Source organism: Dryobates pubescens, chromosome 18, assembly GCF_014839835.1.
Source record: "Dryobates pubescens isolate bDryPub1 chromosome 18, bDryPub1.pri, whole genome shotgun sequence".
Classification (NCBI taxonomy): Eukaryota; Metazoa; Chordata; class Aves; order Piciformes; family Picidae; genus Dryobates; species Dryobates pubescens.
The window spans coordinates 8,118,909-8,137,350 of NC_071629.1; the positions used below are offsets into that span (position 1 = coordinate 8,118,909).

The 18,442-nt window shown below is 39.4% G+C and overlaps 1 protein-coding gene across 1 annotated transcript in view; it reads left to right on the forward strand.

Annotated features, from left to right (window-relative positions):
* AFF2 (ALF transcription elongation factor 2) overlaps positions 1 to 18,442 on the forward strand; it is a 336,221-nt gene that overhangs the window by 56,717 nt on the left and 261,062 nt on the right. The window lies entirely within an intron of this gene.

Below are 18,442 nucleotides of genomic sequence, written 5' to 3' on the forward strand. Positions count from 1 at the left end.
TGAAGAGGCCAATATACACTGGCTCCAGCCGACAGTTATGTACATGGAATATTTAGTGCAGGAACCAGCAGGTAAGACTGAGGCTAATTCCTCACAATCTGGATCCAGTCCATTGGGATTATTATTAAGATGTTATAGAAACAATGGTGGTGTTTGGTTTGGGTTTTAAGTTGGTCTTTTAATTGGGGAGCACTTCTCTGAAATGTAGCCCTTCCTCTTATACCTAGATGTCCCCGGTGATAAACCATTGAAGAGCTTGTTAAACTTGAGTCCTGCTAAAACCAGACTTTTTCAGGGTTAGTCACTCCTAAGGTTTATAATATTAGTTTTACTCTGCTGTCTCTTCTTTCACTGATATGTCAGTCTCCTTCAAAGGAAGACAGCCCTTGCCTTCTTTCTGATGCTAATAGTAAAAAAGCCTTCTGTAAACAGTGTAGTTCAGAGCCATGAGCTGACCCAGCATGTCAGGGATTGATCAGGATCTCAAGCACACCTAGAGTTTCCTGACCAACAGCAAACATGGCAGTTTGGCCTCGTGTTTAGGCGTGCAGTTAGGAACTCCCCTTTTAACCCTTTTAGTCTTTGTCTAATCATGAATGTCCTCATCTCCAAATAGTAACTTCACATCTTTATTTCTAATGCAGTTGTCATCTTGGTATTTAAGGATGACCTGTGAATGTATGATTGGGCCATTGTGAAGGTATGATTGGGCCATATATTTTTTAAAGAGCATTTTAAGTTAAATGGTTCTCGGATGTAGTTTTGTTTTAGTACAACAATTTAATTGTGAGTGACTGAAAGGTGTAGTCAAATGACTGTCATATAAAGGTTTTATTCATAGGCTTATGTACATATTATGAGTGTAGCACAAGAGCAAAGGCAGGGAATATCTGGACAATCCAGGCTGCAGAGCAAGACACAGAGCAAGAGGGCCTGTCACTGGCTGGTTCTTGCTGGAAAAAACAGGGGCAGAAATGTTATGCTTATGTGGTGGATCCCCCTTTCTTGCCCTTGTTCTGCCCAGTCTGCTAATGTGCCCAGACCTCCCTTTCTCTGCATTGCCTTTTAAATAGACTGCTATGCTTCAGAAATGGGTTCTGCCTTCATGCGGCCGGTCATTCTCTCGAGCTGATGCAATGTTTAGACCAAATCTGTAAATTGGCTGGAGAGGAGTTTCAGGAGTTGTGTCACTCAGTTTGAGTAAGGAAATGTAAGCCTGAGCTGTATTGCACTATATAAATGCAATATTTTCACAATCGAGTTATTATTTTTCTAAAGAAGAAAAAAAAAGGGTGGGGAGGGGGTATGAAACTGCCTGTATTCCTTGGGGATAGAGATCCTCATAGACCGCAGGATAATCACAACCTCCCTTAAACTCTTAGTACTGCTAATTAGCTGTGTTGCACTGTGGGGCAGTTAACACTTGTATTGTCTGTCTCAAGTTCACACCCAAGAGGTTATTTTTGTTGAAGAACGCCCTCCGCTTAGGGCGAGGCTAGAAAGGACCAGATGAGAGTGACTAAATGATCAAGATGCTGAGTGTAAAGCTCCAGTTCCTTTGAAACCTGTTTTGTTCCTGATGTACTGGTAGGAGACTTTGCTGCAAGAGCTGGTGAAGGAATATGTCTTAAAGAAGACAACTGCAAAAAGAAGGTTTGGTTAAGGTCTTAAATCTCCAAACAGCTGTGCCTGTGCTCCTGTGTAGCCTTTATGTCAGTAGTTTTGTGTGGCTGAGAGTGCATGTATGTGTTATGGCATGTGTGCTGAAAATTCAGACCATGGTGCTGTGCAGTTTTTAAACTCTTGCTCTGTAAATACTGCAGGATTAACCTGAATTCTAACAGCGTGATATTCTGTGGTATTAAGTGAATATGTTTTTCACGGCCCACCTGCTAGTGTAACTAATTAACAGCCATTCTCATTAATTACATTGATCAGGATCATAAAATACTTTCAATTTGCTGAATATGATCAACAGGAGTGAAATGGTTTCACTTTAATCCCTTAATGATTTTTTCATGATTAATCAAACAAAATATGTGTAGTTGTTTGATCATTTCTTTTTTTTTACCTTCTTGGAACTGCAACTCCGAGCAATTACAGTAGACATAAAGTTGGTGCAAACAGAACTACATTTCATCTGGTAGCTAATTAAGCAATAAGGCACAATAGGATGGGGGGGGTGTGAGTGTTGTGAGAAAATCACCCGCCTGAGGATTAGGGAAAAAAAGTACACATGAGGATCTCTTCTCCCCCAGGAATCTGATTATATTCCTATAACCACATACTCTGCAGTTGCCTTCTTGCTAGCAATAAGTTCTTTAAGATTTTATATGAAATAGAAATAAGGGGTGAGAAAAAAAAAAAAAGAAGTCTTGCAGAGTCTGATCAGAGAAATGGTGAGCTGTAGTGTCGGTGTCGAGCTGGAAGGCTCACCAAATCAGAACTCATTTACAACTCAAAAACCCAGTCACCAGCTTTTCTCAATAGAACCAGCATTTAATGCCAGTTCTTTGGATGTTGTGTAGGTCTGTCTTTGACAGCATGTAGCTCTTTTTCGATGAGCAAACAAACATGGCTTTTGTTCACAGCAGCTTCAGACGTGGTGTTGATAAAGCCTGAACTCAGGCCATTCAAGTGGGATGTTAAATATTGGTGGTTAAACTATAAAGAAGCTTCATCGTATGTATATGCACAAAATAACATATGAATCTGAAAAATGGTTAGAATGATGTTTGTCATGATTCATTATGCTGTTATTACTCTTCTTTATCCCACATTACTGTGACATTAGCAATGTCTTGCATGGTCACAGAGGTAGAATGGTTTATAGCAGGTATCTGTACATGGTAATTCATAGATTTTTAAAAAGAAAACAAAACAAAAAAAAAAGGATGGGGTCATTTAGGATCGTTAGGTGCACATGATCAGAGTTGCCTCAACTTAGAGGCCATAATGCTGAGGTACTTCCTAAAGACTAAAGATTAGTATGTCTTGTCATGGAGAAACATGCCTGATGTCCACCAGTCCTGGCCATATATGTGGTAGGGTGCTGCTCTCCTGGTAGCCAAGGAAGAGAGCTTAAAAAGTCCACATGGTAGGAGCACCTTGTGCTCCAGCTGTCCTTTGCAGCTGGGGACATGGCAGTCAGAGGTGGGAGCAGTCTGTTGATCTTCTGAGCGGTGCTGCTGGTGAGTGGGGTGGGTTGACCTTGGCTTGCTGTGCCCTTGTGTACACCAAGGAGAAAAAGGATGTGTGATGGATGATGTTGTTAGTGGACCTGAACGACCAGGCAAATTCAGTAATTTGTTCCTGTGAAAACTTTACCAGGCAAACATTCTGTACTTAAAGCTGGGAGATTTTTTCCTGATTTGATAGCTTGCGGTTGGACTTACCGTGGCTTACCCAGCAACAGAAATACAATAGCAGAGTCTGTCATGATAATGCTTTCTGTGTGGTCATAAAGATCCACAGTATTTAACCTAGTTTTGCATGGAATAACTAGATTTAGATCAATCACAGTCATTTTGTAGAAGAGAGAGAATATTAACTTGGTCTTGAAATGTGATTAATTCCAATTTGCTGTTTTCAAAGATAAGCGATGCTCACAGTCCTGTTAATTAAAAAATTTGGAGTTTTCCATTTTACTTCATGCACTATTTTTTAATGAAATAAGTTTGTCTTTTGCTTCTTATTGTGACTGATGCCTGGCTCAACATGCCACAGGCGTCCTGAAAGAAAAGTGGTGTGTACTTGTTGTGACCCTATGAAATGAAGATAAATGGTCTCATGCAGGATACATTATAGGCTTTATGACATGCATAAATATACAGTAGATTGTATCCTTTCCATAGAAGTGTTCTTATATTTCTAATATTGTGTTTTAATGCAGTTTTGTTAACAGGATGACAAATAGTGAAAATATGTAGGCATTAAAATAGGATCCCAGATTTGTGTGCTGTTCACTGAACTGTCAGCAATTGCTGCTTCTCAAAGAGCAGTCTGACTTTGACCTTGCTAAATATTCATTTCATGTCTCCACCATTGGTTGATTAAGTCAGGCAACTTTCTGTGTGTAGCTGTACTTGGCATGAATCTGACTGCCATGTGGAAACACTTTTTTGGTCAAGGTTAGGAATGAGCAAGACCTTGTTAAAAACTAAACAAGCACAGGAGGTAGGAGATTTGCATGATATAGAAATGCTGGTTTCTTATGAGAACTACTGGTTTCACATCTTATCTTTAGGGCTCAGCATTTGTCAAGCCTGCATTATATATTAAGAAGAGGAAATGTCAGTTATTAACGTGCTCTTAAGTGGCCTGGCCAGTAATACGAAATGACCTTTAAACTAAAAACCACAAAAAAAGAGGAGGGGAAATAAACCAGATTTACTTTATAATTGGCTTTAGTAATTTTAGTGTTTAACATTTGGGTTTTACATCTTGCTTATGCTGGTAAACTCAGCTACTAGTAAAACCAGTGATGGCCAAACCAATAATCATCCTTTAAAAAAGTTTTACTGTGCTGTGAGTGTATAGGATGTGTGTGCAGTGGGCTTTGTCTGTGCCCACATTGCTCAGTCATTACTTCTAAAGCCCTGATTGAAAACCACTGTTGCTAACAAGCTGCGCTGTGCTGAAGCATTAAGTCACCCATTAATTGACAGTGTGGGATAGATTCGGAATGTGCAGAAAGTTGTGCATCAAGTGCTCTGCAGTACTCAGCTGAGCAGTGTTACTTGATATGTGCTTAGTGTCTGATCCCATGCCTTATTTGGAAAATAAATCTTAGAGTAAATTGTATGTTTTTAAAATTGGATTGTCTAATTATTGTTGCTAATCAAGAAGGCAATAGGGTGCAGGAATGTTTATACCTGCAAATATCCAGGTGCTTTGCTCTTTTGAAGTAAGCAGCAGTCAGAGTTGATAAATGTCTTGGCTGGAGTTTAGCAACACAATGAACCTCTGTATAGATATCCCACATGGTATCAATTGAAGCTCCATTTAAGACCTAATCGTTGGCCCATACAAGCAGAGGAAAGCTTGGCTAGACAGATGGAAAGAGCTGCTTTAAGAAGGGATCAGAAAAGGCATTGCTACTCGGCTGGCCTAAATCCACTAATCTGATGTTATTATTAGCGATAAGGAGCAGCGACCAGGATAAAATCTCATTCTCTGCAAATGTCATTTAAATAGGACTCTGATATTTTCCAGTCAAGTAGACAGGCTTTGGTCAAATAGTGAGCACTTTATTTGTAAATGCAGGAGGAAAAGAAAAGCTTTAGTTCAGCAAGTTCTTAAGATGTCAGCTTACCAGTATTGATTAATCGTTCAGCAGTGGCAGCTGCTTCTTTATTAAAAGGGTAGCTCTCTGTACAAAAGATATCAGATGTAGGAAATGTTTGTTGACAATTTACCTTTTCTCACAATGTGGCAAGTGCTCAGTCTGTTACACATTCCCCCACTTTCTGCCCCTGCGACTCAGATAATACCCGTGAAGGAATGTGTTAGTCCATCTGCACAAGGTAGATTGTAGCAGCTGGACTCCCCTGGATATGTCACTCTGTTTGGAAAAAACCTTCATTGCTGGTTCCCAGCATGGGAATTAATTCATGGAGAGCCAGTGCTGCTTAAGAAAAACCTTTGATTTCACTGTTTTTTTTGGAATATACAGAAAAACAGAGCCAGATTGAAGAATAAGATGAATGCTGAACTTCACACAATGATGGATAGGACCTAAGGTGCATCGTCCTCTATTTGCATTTCGAATGGTTAAAACCTTTGATTTCACCCACTGCTGAATCAAATGGTTGATCTAGTAATGTGTCATACCACACAGGCACCTGGAGGTGTGTATGAACATGGGGACTTACTGCAGCTATGCATACAAAGATGTCCCAAGATGAATATTTTCTTCTATCTTTAGACTTAGGACACAACTTCTCTTGTTGAATTTTGAATATCTGATCATGTGGGCTCCCTCCATGGAAAAAGGTAGGCAATTAGGTGCATTTCAGAGGAGTCTCCTCTTTGCTAGTATAGAGGAAGCCAGTGTTTACTGTCACCTCATTTCTTGAGTGTATTTCTAGAGCTAACAAAGTTGAATCCCAGTGTTAACTGGTTGTGGAACAGTGGAGGCAAATGTTGCACGGTGTACTAAGAGCACAAGCCAGGTTTATCATATGGCTTATATCTTCTTTTCTTACCAAATGCATAGCTGAAGAAAGAGTTGCTTTTCTAAGGGATTAGAAGGGATCTGAAGTTGCATCAGCATGCATAGTGTCTTTTCTTATAATGTAAGTGTAGTTAATAACCAAATATTATTCTGGAAATTTAAATAATTTCTTTGCTGTACAGCATCTTTGACTGAATCTCCTCTCTCCTGTTTCCTCTCTTGACTTCCTCTTTCAATCTGAGCTCTCTTGCCATGTTCTTTAGAAGTAACACAGTTTGACTGATACCATCTGAATTTGGCCTCAGCTTTCACGGAGGCAGGGGAATTAAAACGGATTAAAACCTGCAAACTCTACTCTCACTTTCAGCAAATACATAGCTATAAAAGAAAAAGGAAAGATACTTCAAAATCCTTGTAATTACTGAATGCTGAGTGTTCCTAATCTTGGATTAGTACACAAGGGGGGTTGTATGTCAAATACACCTGATGCTAATGCATGCTTGTGGAGAACGTGTCCACCAGACCCAGACATATCCAGTGAAGTCGAAACTATTTGCTATTTGAGCTATGGCTGAGTAAACCTATTAAGGACTTCTCCAAATCTTCACTGTCATGTCCAAGTCCTTGGGACACAATAAATTATTTGATGCCTTGTCATTATCATTTTCATTTATATGATTTTGCTTTCTATAGCAAGCTGGCTTCTAGTAGGTATTAGACGTATGAATTTATTCCTTGAAATCCCAATTTGTAGTTTCTAAGAGCTTCTGTTCAGCTGAAAACTCAAATTAATTTCCATGTTATTTGAGATGCTTACCTGTGATTAATTGTCCTAAACATTTTTTGCAGTAAGTGGTGAAATATTCATTACTAATCCCTGATCTGATAATTTCAAGTTTTCATCAAGGCTCTGTGATAGTATATATATTTCTAAGGTTTCAAAAAATTTAAGTGTCTGTGTCAAACACTCAAGCAAGCCAGATTTCACTTGTCTTCTCTTGTTACTGAGACTGTGACATTCTGTTTCTCTCAGATGCCTGTAGGTATAGTTTGGATTTTAGGTGTTCTGAACTAGTAATTTATGGAGTCATCCAGCAGTAAATTCACCCATTGACCTTTGTTCTTGCTGTCCAACTATTTATGGTTAAGAATCCAACTGGGGCGATCTGGTGGATAATGTATGTTACTGTGGTGTGTCAGGCACTTCTTTTCATTTAGAAATCAAGGTATATTTGTAAATGGTGTTTGGAGAAGGGCATCTTCTATGCTTACTAGCTCCATTTACTTACTACACTGTTGTCTAGGGATCAGTAGGTGACTTTACCATGGAGATAGATAGATAGATATATATATATATATATATAATTTCTCTTTGTCCAAGATTTACATTCTTTAAAAAGAAATAATATTAAGCAATCTGTCAATAAAACTCTTCACTACTGATGTGATGCTAAATTGGGTAAGTAGTTCCCTAGAGCTGATATTTTTATACAGATTCATGAAATCCAGGGCTTGATATAACTTGAGATGACTCAGCCTTGGCCACATAAATTTCCTATTTGTCTTGCAAGTGCTGCTGCTGGTCTGTTGGTAGGTGCTTTGAGCAGAACCTGGTATTAAATTTCCATAGTGGGCATACAATAGTGGTAGTGTGGAATCCTGATCCCAGAGAGCAGAGTTTATTTTCACTTGTGATTTGCCATCTCCAGCCAGGGCAAAACACCAGACTTCTCACATAAAACCCATGTCTCTTTTAGCTTCATTATCTATTTTTTTGGCAATGAAACATTTGCCCATTGTTTTTTATGTGGCACTCTCAAATACCATGCTTCAGTTCACCTTTAGTAACTGTCTGCAGAGTCAAGAATTACTGAAGTTTAGGTAACCTTCTTTTCCTTTTAATTAAGAACATGTTTAAAGTATATGCTGCAAGGGCCATGTTTTATTGGCTTGGGCACCAAGTGATGAACACCTTCTGCCAGCAATGCCACTTTTTTAATGGGAGGTGCTGCACAGTGTCCGGTAGGAAATAACTGTGGGCTTGGACTGATGTGAGAACACAGAGGGACCTTTGCAACGCATGCTGATGGATTTTAAAGATGCAGTTGTGTATTATTTTCTAAAACACACCTAAAACATGAGATAGTTTTGGTGTTGACTCCTAGGGACCACAGGAATGCAAATGGAGAGTGCTGTATTTATAGAATAAAAATAGGTGCTGGTCTGAAGCTGTCTGCTAGAGTAGAAATGATTTTTAAATTATGTGTGCCTGAGGCTTTACTTTACTTGCCGTGGGCAAGGCAGATCCTCCAGCCATGGCACTATATGCACAACTGTGCTACTAACAAAACTCTGCTTTGGGAATAACTGAACCTATACACTTTGTAAAGCTTTTCCTTCTGCTGAAAAAAAATTACCCGATGATTTTTTATATTTTTTTTTTCCCATCCTTCCTACAGTTTTACTCTGTCATGCTCAAGTTAAATGCAGAGTTAAACACAAAGCTGAACTTCCACTCTGTCTGAAAGCAATGCTCTGCTAATGCCATCTATGAATCTGAAGCTATGAGCCAGATTAATGGAAATGAGATGTTCCACTTTTCCACCAGCCCTAAAAGTGATTCTCTGCCTGGCGGGGTGAGTGCAGAGGAGACTTGCTTTCTGCTTAGTGCAATTATAAAATCCAACCAGACCAGTAGCACTTGAAAATATCAGCTTCCAGAATCAGCAGAATCAAAATATCAGCCCAGCCTTTCACATTCTACTTTTTATTTTTCTTGGGGCTCTTTGATGATACTTGTATTTTTGAGAGGAGGATTAAAAAGAAGTTTTGATACACTGATTGCATAGCTTTTATTTTTTTTTTCATCAGCAGTTTTATGTGGAAGCATGTAAGCAGAAAAAAAACCCCCAACAACAAAACCCAATTCTTTGTGTGGTTTGTTGGGGTGCTTTGCTTACCTGCTTTTCAATGCTTTTTAAGAGGTCTCGCTGCTTAATTGGAAAGATGCTGCAGCTGCTGAGTAGAGCTGTTGGCTTGGGTGGGATTGCTCATGTGAGTAAGGGCAAGTTCAGGTCTTTTGTGTTGCTTGTGCCTCTGCTCTCTGTGAATATAAAATGTCATTTGGCATCAGTAATATCAAATGGTGAAACTAACACTGGAGAGTTTAATATTTACAAAAACTCAGTAAAATAAAGAGCTCTAGAGATTTGTTTCCAAAGTCCTGAAAGCAAGCATAAAAACCTCCCACATCCATGAATGTATGTTGAGCAGAAATGAAACATTTAGATTTTGCTTCTCTCTTTCTATTTGTGCCTTTAGGGGGCTGTAGTAGAAATGGAATACATAATGTATTGACAGGAGATATATATTCCACTTGTGAGTAAGGCTCTGAATCCTCTTGGCTTCACTGTTTCTGAATCATCATGTCTTTCCTCAGTGGAGAGATAAATATGGCATTCACTTCAACCCATTTAGCCCATTATTCATTTATATAAAGCAAGACCAATTAAGACATTCTTTTGTGTATTTGCACATTCTACATATGGAGCAAAAGGGAGTTAAAAATATCTGTTGCAGCAAATGTGACAGGATGCTCTCTGAATACTGAACACGTTACTCCTGCAACTCCTCTGAGCAGCAAACTGACATTCGGGAACTGCTGAAATATACAAATAGACACTTGTTTGGTTTTGTGTTTGCTCTGTTTCTGATGTGCAAGATGCAGAGTCACCCACTCAGTTTTCTAAAAAAGTGCATTCCTATCCACTGCTACTGCTGCCTGCTACTGAGTAGACAGTGCATAGGCACAGGTCTTCAGCCATGGACAGAGGCAGAAATGACCAAACAGCTTCGGAAGCAAATGTTTGTATTCCAGGAGGGAATAGCACTGGTGTATCAAAATGAATTATTTTATTGCTGTTGCTGCTTTCTTTCAGAACATGTGTTTTGACTTTTTGCTCAATCTCTGGGAGTTTGAGAATGAAATTAAAAATAAAATAATAACCCCCCCAAAGAAATTCTTGCTATCGCAGGCTTAAGGAAATAAGCCAAAATATACATTTTTCAATTCCAAAACCATTTCAGAATGGAGTAAGTCTCTGTTGGCTTAAGTGTTTCTTGGCACAAAATGCTGATTATGTATGTCTCAAGGAGACAATCAGCATGTTCTTACAAAAGTCTCAATCCCTAAAACACAATAACATGTGGTTGCCACTAAAGATTTGCTGTCGAAATAGATAAGGAAAGTTCTTCTGGATTACGATATGGGGCTTTACATTGAGAAGCTTTGTTTTGCATTAAAAGGTAGTTTGTGGCATTGTGAAGTGATGAAATGGTATGCAGCATAATACAAGTTGAATGGAAAGGAAATACAGTAAGATAGAAACTGTTTTGATGCTATTTTTCCTGGTGACTCAGTAATGTTTAACTATTGTGTTGCTGCCTGAAACAAGTCGGTCAAGTCCTTGCTGAGCAAGATACAGTACTGGAGTGCAAAATGTTTCTACAAAGCCTTTTGTACTGGCACTGCGGTCCAGTTGCAGATGGGCAACTGCTGCTTTTGCAGAAGGGTTTGTCTAGAGGAAGGCCCAGTATGTATAAATAAATCCTGTCTTGTAGACCAGTGTAGCAGTGATGCCCTTGGGTACATCACTTTGTATCTTTTGTGTCTGCTAGGCTGAGGTTTTTTTTTTGGTTTTTCATGTATGGTCTTTTCCAAGTATTTCTCCGTATTGTGGTTTAGAACTTCAGCATCTCTTTGTGCACAAGTTAGTGAATGTCAGTGTGAACATATGCTGGAAACTTCTGGTCCTGTAGTTTTGTTGTGTTGAGTGTACTGGCTTTGGAACAGGCAATTTATGAACAAGTCCAACTTTCTCAGCAGCTCTGGCCCCGTAAGCGCACCTACAGAATGTCAAGCAAGGAGCCCACCCACAGAGTCATGGAGGGCAGAGGCAGAGCAGAGTGGTGCTGCTTGGCTGGTGAAGACTTCATTTCATCCCTTCTGCCAGGGCCTATGCTAACCCTCCTGTGATGTAGTGTATCTTTAAGAAAGGTGGTTCCAGTTCTTGTGTAAAGGCTGTAAGTGGCCGTGAATCCAGTGCTGTTCTAGTTAAGTTGTTAAAACAGTTGTTATTCTCTAGCATTGAAAACTGATACTGCGTAAACTGGTTTGAATTTGACTGGCTTCAACTTCCAAGCACTGGATCTTGTTACGCCTTTTTCTGCAAGATTAAATACCCATCTGCTCTCAGCAATCTCTTTCCTGTCTGTGATCAGGTTGCTTCTTAACCTTCTCCTTTATGAACCAAGTAGACTGAGCTGCAGTCACTCCTTGTAAGGCGAGTTTTTCCAGGCGCTCTAATTGCTCTTATAGCACTTGTCTGAAACCTTTCCAAGTGTTCAAGAACGCAGGCTATAAACCAGCAAAGCACAGGAGGCCTGCTTTTGTTTGAGCAGTTTGGTATCAGGAATTGTTCATTCCTATTGAGAAGACCAAGAAGGAAAACAAAAGTGGTGTGTTTCATCTGGCAAGTGGAGGGGCATTGTCAAGCATGTCTTTTCCAACCCCCACTATCTTCTTAGTCATTAGAAGAAATTCAAACTGAACCTGTAGTTGCTTATTCTTCTTGGTCCTTCTATCATATATTTCCTAACAAGTGCAAGTGCTGACCTGTGTGGATCAGGTCTCATAGCCTCTGACCCTACCTGGTGGTCTAGGGTGAAGTTTCTCTGTTTGCTTTGCATAGTGCCAAAAAAAATATTAAAATGACCACGAGGGACTGCCAATAGAAGCACCTTGGTAATTGCATAATTGAACTTAAGTATTATTTTAAAATGATATTTGTTATTTTTTGCTTTAAATATATGTAATGGACCACTGATCTCTTCTGTAAAGCAAGGTATCTGTATGCACAGCTTAGCTTACCTGTTAGCTGTCTGTCTTCACGGCACGAGGCAGTCATAGTTCATTATTTGATGTAACTGCTGACCAATGTGGTAAGAGGGAATGCCTGTCTCCTTTCGGTTTCTCATTTTCTAAAGAGCAAAATAACTACTTATAGGCATATGTGACTGTATCTTCATGCTATACAGTTAAATAAATTGTTGTTGTATTGAGATTCTATTTAGTATAAACAACAAATGTGAATAATTGACGATCTTAGTGAAGTCTTCATATTGATTGTATTGCCAGTGGTTTGTGCTGAGCATTTGGGATTCAATAGAAATATGTTGTAAATATGTTCTCGTTTAATGCTACTCACATTTAAACATGGCATGTTGTTAGGAAGAAGCTTGAATTGAAGAATCAGAGCAACTAATCCTGGGTAAAAATCAAAATGCTTTAAAAAAGTTTAAGCAAATCTTTTGTCCTTCAGGTTATATGACCTGAAAATAGAAGTATGCAAAAGGATTTAATAAAACATAGGCTACCCTGTGTGAGAGCTCTCCCAAGGCTTTTCAAGGAGTAAATGGTTACCATTACCAGAGGTAATGTACTTCATTTGCTTTCCTAAGAAGCTACTTTGATATTAAGAGAAACTCCTGAGATAGGATTGGAATTTAAATTCCTGTGTATTATCTCATCTTGTGCCCTAACAGACTAGCAGTCTGTTTGATTTGGAGGTCAGATGTGTTACTGGGCATCAAACTGGCCTTAATAATTTCAGTGGTATTTCTTTTTTCTTTTTCATTTTTTTTCCCCTTCTTTCTGTCTTTTAAAATGTTGTCTGTATAGCTCCAGTAGCAAATTTGAGCAGTTATGGGATGTGATTGCAGAATAACTGATGATGGCTCTGTTCAGAGTTTCTCATTTAAAAATTCCTGTATAAATAATATTGTTCTCTCTCACCAGGTCTGTATTTAAAATGAACAAAAAAAATTAATTGTAAATATGAAACTATACAGGGTTTCTTTATTGTGACACCGCTGTAGCTGGCTCCCTGGAGTACTTCTGTGAGCAGAGTTTCCCAAGGGAATAGTAGTACATGGGTGCTTTGAGGATGAATATATTCCACCCTCCCCATTTTCTTAATAATGATTCAGTGGAAATAGGTGTGCCAGGAAGATTCTATATAGGGGGTGTGTGTATGTTTAAAAAGAATTTATACCTGTGTGTTACATTATGTGTTTTGGTGTGATTTTGATAAATACTGCCTATCTGTTTGGAAAGTAAAGCCATATTTTGAATGCACCAGGGCCTGATTTAGTGTTCGCTGAGGTCAGCAGGGAGCTTCCACTTCATTTTGAAGGGATTTGGTTCTGGTGCACAAAGAGAAAGTTGATCCACAAGACTGTGAGCTGTGCTTGGGATAGAAAGAATAGAAACTGAACGCCGGAATGTGATACTTGCCCTTAGGCACCTGGAGGAGATGATGACCCAGTGGAACTAGAAACAAATATATTCTTGCCATTTTTGCCATTTCAATTTCCATGTTGAATGAGAAAATTGTTACCCATTAAACTCATTGCTTCATCTCTGAGCCACTTTTTCTCTCCTTGCTTTAAAATGCTGCAGCTGTTTCAAAACAACAGAGACCCATTCACCTCTTGGGTTTCTCAAGCACTTACATGTACAATTTTTACATGTTCTATTTCTTTTCAATTCCTTCCTCTGGTAGCCCAGGTGCTGGGAAGTGTAAGCTGGGGACATTTGAGAAGCTGGTGCAGTGTAAAGTCGTCTTTACTGATATATCTGCTCTGAAATCTGTCTCAATTTAACAAACAAACAAACAATCCTCAACAGAGATGTCCTCTTTGGTGTTTAATACTGAAGCCTTGTGTTGACAAGTGAAGTTATGACCTGTAACCATAAACATCGTATCTCCTTCCCTTGCTTTTGGCACTAAGTGCCATCATCTTAATGTATAAAATTCTTGTTTGGCATGTCAGATGAGTTTCATTTTGAGGTAGAGATACAGTTGCTCCTTGTTACAGGTATGCAAGTGTAAAATAGAGACTGGAATGTCATCAGGCACCGCACCCCCCAGGTTTGTTTAATTGGACTTGCTATATCACAGTATCACAGTAACTAAGGTTGGAAGAGACCCCAAGGATCATCAAGTCCAACCTGTTCCAACAGACCTCACAACTAGACCATGGCACCAAGTGCCACGTCCAGTCTCCCCTTGAACACCTCCAGGGATGGCAACTCTACCACCTCCCTGGGCAGCACATTCCAATGACGAATGACTCGCTCAGTGAAGAACTTTTTCCTCACCTCGAGTCTAAACCTCCCCTGGCACAGCTTGAGACTGTGTCCCCTGGACACAAAGGACTGGCATGTAAATGCATTTCATATTCATATTGGATGCTGGTTTCTAAGGTAGAAACAAACTATTTGACTCCCAGTTTATCATGGTCAAGTAATATGTAAGAAAGCTTACTTCTAGTTGATGAGTGGGAGATTACATTCTGGCTTGATTTTTGTTTTGTGCTTGTCAGTTACTTCACTGACAATAGATATGTTTCAATATTTCACATTCTGTCCTACTGTACAAATAATAACAGTATTTCCAGTTCTCACAAATGGTCATTATTACCCAGCTGCTCATGACTGTTCTGTTTTCTTAGTCCTTTCCCTGGAAAGCTCTTTTTTTGCTGCCATAGGTCTCTGCATGCTTCCTTACAATCCTGCTGCTCTCCAGTAAAGTTCTGTCAGTGTTCGCTGGATTAGCAGGATAATTTGCTCTCCTAGCATGTTTTGCTTGTCTATAGGGACAGGCTGCTCAAAGGAAGAGAGACGTAACCTGGTGCATCAAGATGCAGAGACTAGTAACTATCATTAGTTCTGAGTTCAAACCTCTTGGCACTGGACTGCGTGGTCTTCAAGAATAGAAAGATTGATGTGTCTGCTGCTAGTTTAACATGCCAGCATAGCCTGTTTCCAAACTGAGTTGTAGCGTTATTATCCTTCAGTGACAGATATGTGCAGTGATGGTGATCTTTGACCTGCATAAAATAAGTCAAAGGAACAAAGCAAAACTTCAAAGAACATGAGCGTGCCCAACACTTTCAAGCTCATGAGAACAATATACTGTTAGTGTGAGTATTGCGGAGCTTTAATCGTTTCATCTGTATCTTAGCACAGGTTTGTAATTAGGAATCAGAAAATCCTTTTCATTTTAGGCCTGTGATGTCTTTCCTTTTTCTTTGTCTTCCTCAGAAATCAATCCTGCGCTTTGGCTTTTTTCTTTTGACATTTTTGCATATCATGTACTCTAACTTATAAAAAACAGTCTAAGTTGCACATGCAGCTACTAAAAAGCACTAACGGCCTTGTTTGTGACAGAACAAGTCATTTGAGCCAGCTGCAGTAAAATTTTCTTGGTTCAGACTAATGAACAGGAGAGAGATTGCAAATTCCAGAATTTTCTGATGTAGGGAGCCAGCAAACAGCTATAAACCCCAGAACAAATGCGTCCTATAATGTACTTTGTTCATTTATTTCATACCATAAGGATAGTTTTGTTTTAATTATTTATGATAATAAACTTCTGAGCAAAGGCATTCTGCTATATTTTGTAATGATAATGAAACTTGAGTGATGCAGGGCCTCTCCACAGCATCCTGATAGTAAACGTGTCTTGCAAACAAAACAAGGAGTTGGTCTTTTAGGATCTTTTTTTTTCCTTGCTCTCTAAGTAGGGGCTGAAAGCTTGCTTTTTCTCTCTCCTGTCTTTCCCTTCCCCCTCAAGATAAAACAGGGGCTTAATGCTGCTTCGTGTATTGGAAATTCACACTATTAAAAAGAAGCTCTTAATTAAGGCTCAATATCATGCACTTTTTAATGTATGAGAGCTCGTGGAAAGCATCTTAAGGAACCTTTCCAAACATTCTCTGCAAGTTTATAGGGAGCACCACAAATTTTGCCCACTGGCTGCTTTTATTGTCATGAAAAAAAAAAATTGAGCAGTCAGAAATAGAATTAAAAAGGCCTTTGCAAGTTGCCTGTAAAGTCTTTATGTGCAAATTATGGCAGATGCAACTCAGAGGCTCCACAGTGGTTCGTTTTCAGTGGCATGATTCTTTTGCTCTCACTGGTGATCTATTTAAGCAAAAGCTATTGAAGCAAAAGGCATTTCATGGGGAATTAATGATGGGATGGGAGGAGTTGATAACCTAATGTACAAGTGAGGGCCATCTATCCCAGCCCATCATTAGTCTCCAGAAAATGCCCTGTACTGAGGTCACTGATTCACTGATTTATTTCTTTTATTTCTATTTTTTTCTTCAAAATGTAAAAAGGCTGAGGAGCACTTTCTGCATCTTTAACGATGCTCACATGTTGCGCTTATATTTAATCTGTTTCAACCAGGTGGATTGATAGGATGATGTAGTATGGGGTGCTTAATAACTTGGTAAATAATAATATTTGGAGCATTTATCAAGAGTTAATGCCTCTCTACTAGCCAGTTGGAGTACTTTAAAATTTGTTTGTATTTCATTAATCTGATAATCATTAGCTTCTCAAGTACTGAATTTGTACTGTGGTGGTGTTACAACTCGAAAGAGGCAAACACTGCAAGTAGGTTATTAATGGCAACACTCAGTTTAGGTTTTAGCCCTTACTACATGGTACCTACTTTCTGATAGGTAATGCAAATAGAGGAGTTGTAACAGCAACTCCTTACCATTAAAAAGGGAGGTTAATCAAGTTGTAGGTAATGGGTCTAAAACATGGGCAACGGGAAGTGGTTCCTCTCCCACTGCTGTCACTGGTTGATCCTGTGGCCATGAGCAAGTCCTTTCACTTCTCCGTGCCTCAGTTTCCCAGTTTGGAACCCTTGTTGCTAATGGTAATTAACTACTTAAATAGTGTTTGCACATTTTTCTGAATGAGTAGCTGTCGGGAGAGCCCTTGTTCCCTGTTGTTGTTAGCAACCATTAACAATGGGAAAAAATGAGTGATTTATGTGATGAATCACATGTTCTCATCCTTTGGTGTGGCAGGCAATCCCATCTTCACCCTTTGCCTGATGGTTTCTGTCATCGTTGTTAGATGGAGGCCTGTTAAAAAAATCTTCTAGAACAGATCTGGCTACAAAATCCTATTTAGACTAATGTTCTGATGTGATTGTGCTGTAATCCAGAAAATTAACAGGAAGATTTTTAAAAAGTGGGCAAATTATGATTTATTCAAAGAAATGCTTCACCAGAATCTGTGCAAAACTGAGGAATGTAATTGATACAGTTTCCTCAGGAGGGCTCATCCATGATGAGTTGAACTGGCAGAAACGGATGAAGTTGGTAAGTAGTGGTAGACTGGCTCTGCATAAGGACAGACTTTGAGGTATGGAGGAACTGAGACTATTTCTGTTCACTGACACAAAGAAAAAAAATCCAGGGAGTCATATAAGTGGATGCTTTTATAGTTAGGAGTATATTCTTTGTGATACTAATTTGGTACAGTACCAGTTAAAAGAACATAAAGCTCTAGTTCTGTCTTCTGACTGCTGCTTGGTATTTTTAATACCTGGTCTACAATGGTGAAGGGATCCACAGAGCCATAGCCAGATGAACTTCTTGAAGCTGAAATCATTAATGTTTAAATCATCAAAATAAGTAAAGGTAGCTGTGAAATGTGGCTATTCACGTGCAGTCACGAGGCTCATAGCCGATGATATGCAAATAGCTGTAGAGGCTGTTAGTGCCAGGCACTGGGTTCTTGCTGATGAGCTGAAAAGCCACATTTGGCCCTGGCTGACTGATCCTGAGGGTGTTGACTGGCTGGCTGCTCCTTGTGTGTCTGGAGGAAGGCAGGCTGGGACCTCGTTTTCTGAGGGATGTGCTGGCAACAGAGATGAGCCACCTTAAAGATTGACCCTCCCTGTAGAAACTTCTTACTTGGTTCGTTGTACTCCTTCCACCAGCTCTTTTAGGGCATGTTTTCTGATGTGGGCATTTGTGGCTCAGGAGGCCAGGCTGGGTCTGTCAAGACACTTAGTTTTGTCTCACAGGCTTGTCTTAACCATAGGTGGGTGTTATATGGCTATAAAATCCACGCTGTAGGATTGCTTGAACAGATGTTACATTAGCTTTAGATCTGTAATTCTTTATTTATGTCTGGTTGCTCAAAACTGGCATTTAAAAAATGACAGGTTCTGGGGTAATATAGAAAAGGGGTTTGGGGTGTGTGAAATATATACAGTGTGTCAAGTTAATGTGAGGAGAATAATCCACATTTGTAAAAATCAGAGAATCCTTCCCAGGCTGACAGTAATATACACTTCTTTTTTTCTTAAGCTTTCAGTGTAGCAGTGCAAG